The following is a 4,804-nucleotide window of genomic DNA, read 5'->3' as shown; positions in this document are numbered from 1 at the left end:
TGATCAAGGAGAGTGAAAGCTCTAAGCTTGGGGATGCCCCGGTGGTTCACCCCTGCATATTTTAAGAAGACTCAAGCGTCTAAGCTTGGGGATGCCCAAGGCATCCCCTTCTTCATCGACAACATTATCGAGTTCCTCCCCCGAAACTATATTTTTATTCCGTCACATCTTATGCACTTTGCTTGGAGCGTCGGTTTGTTTTTGTTTTTTTGTTTTGTTTGAATAAAATGGATCCTAGCATTCACTTTATGGGAGAGAGACACGCTCCGCTGTAGCATATGGACAAATATGTCCTTAGGCTCTACTCATAGTATTCATGGCGAAGTTTCTTCTTCGTTAAATTGTTATATGGTTGGAATTGGAAAATGATACATGTAGTAAATTGCTATAATGTCTTGGATAATTTGATACTTGGAAATTGTTGTGCTCATGTTTAAGCTCTTGTATCATATACTTTGCACCCATTAATGAAGAAATACTTAGAGCTTGCTAATTTGGTTTGCATATTTGGTTTCTCTAGAGTCTAGATAACATCTAGTATTGAGTTTTGAACAACAAGGAAGACGGTATGGAGTCTTATAATGTTTACAATATGTCTTTTATGTGAGTTTTGCTGTACCGTTCATCCTTGTGTTTGTTTCAAATAACCTTGCTAGCCTAAACCTTGTATCGAGAGGGAATACTTCTCATGCATCCAAAATCCTTGAGCCAACCACTATGCCATTTGTGTCCACCATACCTACCTACTACATGGTATTTATCCGCCATTCCAAAGTAAATTGCTTGAGTGCTACCTTTAAAATTCCATCATTCACCTTTGCAATATATAGCTCATGGGACAAATAGCTTAAAAACTATTGTGGTATTGAATATGTACTTATGCACTTTATCTCTTATTAAGTTGCTTGTTGTGCGATAACCATGCTTCTGGGGACGCCATCAACTATTCTTTGTTGAATATCATGTGAGTTGCTATGCATGTCCGTCTTGTCCGAAGTAAGAGAGATCTACCACCTTTATGGTTGGAGCATGCATATTGTTAGAGAAGAACATTGGGCCGCTAACTAAAGCCATGATCCATGGTGGAAGTTTCAGTTTTGGACACATATCCTCAATCTCATATGAGAATAATAATTGTTGCCACATGCTTATGCATTAAAGAGGAGTTCATTATCTGTTGTCCATGTTGTCCCGGTATGGATGTCTAAGTTGAGAATAATCAAAAGCGAGAAATCCAAAATGCGAGCTTTCTCCTTAGACCTTTGTACAGGCGGCATGGAGGTACCCCATTGTGACACTTGGTTAAAACATGTGCATTGCAAAGATCCGGTAGTCCAAGCTAATTAGGACAAGGTGCGGGCACTATTAGTATACTATGCATGAGGCTTGCAACTTGTAAGATATAACTTTCATAACTCATATGCTTTATTACTACCGTTGAAAAAATTGTCTCATGTTTTCAAAATAAAAGCTCTAGCACAAATATAGCAATCGATGCTTTCCTCTTTGAAGGACCATTCTTTTACTTTTATGTTGAGTCAGTTCACCTATCTCTCTCCACCTCAAGAAGCAAACACTTGTGTGAACTATGCATTGATTCCTACATATTTGCATATTGCACTTGTTATATTACTCTATGTTGACAATTATCCATGAGATATACATGTTACAAGTTGAAAGCAACCGCTGAAACTTAATCTTCCTTTGTGTTGTTTCAATGCCTTTACTTTGATTTATTGCTTTATGAGTTAACTCTTATGCAAGACTTATTAATGCTTGTCTTGAAGAACTATTCATGAAAAGTCTTTGCTTTATGATTCACTTGTTTACTCATGTCATTACCATTGTTTTGATCGCTGCATCCACTACATATGTTTACAAATAGTATGATCAAGGTTATGATGGCATGTCACTTCGTAAATTATCTTTGTTATCGTTTTACTTCGCTTCGGACGAGCAGAACTAAGCTTGGGGATGCTTGATACGTCTCCGACGTATCGATAATTTCTTATGTTCTATGCCATATTATTGATGATACCTACATGTTTTATGCACACTTTATGTCATATTCGTGCATTTTCTCGGAACTAACCTATTAACAAGATGCCGAAGTGCCGCTTGCTCGTTTTCTCGCTGTTTTGGTTTCGAAATCCTAGTAACGAAATATTCTCGAATTGGACGAAACGAAGACCCGTGGGCCTATTTCGCCACGAACCTTCCGTAAGACCGAAGAGCATACGAAGTGGGGCCACGAGGTGGCCAAACCACATGACGGCGCGCGCCAAGGGGGCCCGCGCCGCCCGTGGTGTGGGCCCCTCGTCAGCCCCCCGACTCGCCCTTCCGCCTACTTAAAGCCTTCGTAGCGAAACCCCCGAGGCGAAAAACCACGATACGGAAAACCCACCGAGACGCCGCCGCCGCCGATCCCATCTCGGGGATTCTCGGAGATCTCCTCCGGCACCCCCGCCGGAGAGGGATTCATCTCCCGGAGGACTCTACACCGCCATGGTCACCTCCGGAGTGATGAGTGAGTAGTTCACCCCTGGACTATGGGTCCATAGCAGTAGCTAGATGGTTGTCTTCTCCTCATTGTGCTTCATTGTTGGATCTTGTGAGCTGCCTAACATGATCAAGATCATCTATCCGTAATACTCTATGTTGTGTTTGTCGGGATCCGATGGATAGAGAATACCATGTTATGTTAATTATCAAGTTATTACATATGTGTTGTTTATGATCTTGCATGCTCTCCGTTACTAGTAGAGGCTCTGGCCAAGTTTTTGCTTTTAACTCCAAGAGGGAGTATTTATGCTCGATAGTGGGTTCATGCCCGCATTGACACCGGGACGTGTGATGAAAGTTCTAAGGTTGTGTTGTGTTGTTGCCACTAGGGATAAAACATTGGCGCTATGTCCGAGGATGTAGTTGTTGATTACATTACGCACCATACTTAATGCAATTGTCCGTTGCTTTACAACTTAATACCGGAAGGGGTTCGGACGATAACCTCGAAGGTGGACTTTTTAGGCATAGATGCAGTTGGATGGCGGTCTATGTACTTTGTCGTAATGCCCAATTAAATCTCACTGTACTTATCATGACATGTATGTGCATTGTTATGCCCTCTCTATTTGTCAATTGCCCGACTGTAATTTGTTCACCCAACATGCTTTTATCTTATGGGAGAGACACCTCTAGTGAACCGTGGACCCCGGTCCATTCTTTTATACCGAAATACAAATCTGCTCGCAATACTTGTTTTACTGTTTTCTCTGCAAACAATCATCTTCCACACAATACGGTTAACCCTTTGTTACAGCAAGCCTGGTGAGATTGACAACCTCACTGTTTCGTTGGGGAAAAGTACTTTGGTTGTGTTGTGCAGGTTCCACGTTGGCGCCGGAATCTCTGGTGTTGCGCCGCACTACATCCCGCCGCCATCAACCTTCAACGTGCTTCTTGACTCCTACTGGTTCGATTAAACCTTGGTTTCTAACTGAGGGAAACTTGCCGCTGTGCGCATCACACCTTCCTCTTGGGGTTCCCAACGGACGTGTCAATTACACGCATCAGGCCTCTAGGGAATCTACTGGTAATTAAGGTACTCCTTTTAATAGAGCACCGGAGCAAAGCATTAACACTCCGTGAACACATGTGATCCTCTATCACCGCCTTCCCCTCCGGTTGTCCCAATTTCTGTCACTTTGGGGCCTCGGGTTCCGACAGCAACATGTGTATACAACTTGCGGGTAAGATCATAAAACAATGAATATAATCATGAAACAATAACATGTTCAGATCCGAGATCATGGCACTCGGGCCCTAGTGACAAGCATTAAGCATAACAAGTTGCAACAATATCATAAAAGTACCAATTACGGATACTAGGCACTATGCCCTAACAATCTTATGCTATTACATGACCAATCTCATCCAATCGCTACCATCCCCTTCAGCCTACAGCGGGGGAATTACTCACACGTGGATGGGAGAAGCATGGCTGGTTGATGGAGAGGCGTCGGTGGTGATGATGGCGATGATCTCCTCCAATTCCCCGTCCCGGCGGAGTGCCAGAACGGAGTTTCTGGTCCCGAGACGGAGTTTCGCGATGGCGGCGGAGTTCTGGATGTCTTCTAGCAATTTCGTCTAACCCCCGTGCGTTTTTAGGTCGAAACCCTTAAGTAGTCCAGAGGGGGGCGTCGGAGGCTGGCCGAGGCGCCGCCACCATAGGCCGGCGCGGCCCAGGGTCCCACCGCGCCGCCCTGTGGGGTGGGTGCCTCGTGGCCCCCCTCCTTCTGGTCTTCTGGATCCGTCCATCTTCTGTGAAAATAGGCCCATTGGAATTTATCCCGGGGATTTTCCTGAAAGTTGAGTTTCTGCACAAAAACAAGACACTAGGGCAATTCTGCTGAAAACAGCGTTAGTCCGTGTTAGTTGTATCCAAAATACACAAATTAGAGGCAAAACAATAGCAAAAGTGTTCGGGAAAGTAGATACGTTTTGGACGTATCAACTCCCCCAAGCTTAGCTTATTGCTTGTCCTCAAGCAATTCAGTTAACAACCGAGTGCGATAAAAGAACTTTCACGAACACATTTGTTCATATGATGTAAATATTCTCATGATATGGACAAGTACTTAGGCAATTCATAATAAGATACATGCAAATAAAGTCATCTAATAGCTATGTCAATCATGGAAAAGGTACCAACAAATTAATAATAAGCATCATGAATCATGTCTATCAGTGATGTCTACGCACGCTTCTATTCCTGTAGACAGTGTGGGGTCTCCAAGAGCAGAGG

Source organism: Lolium rigidum, chromosome 3, assembly GCF_022539505.1.
Source record: "Lolium rigidum isolate FL_2022 chromosome 3, APGP_CSIRO_Lrig_0.1, whole genome shotgun sequence".
Classification (NCBI taxonomy): domain Eukaryota; kingdom Viridiplantae; phylum Streptophyta; class Magnoliopsida; order Poales; family Poaceae; genus Lolium; species Lolium rigidum.
This window is presented reverse-complemented; position numbering follows the sequence as displayed.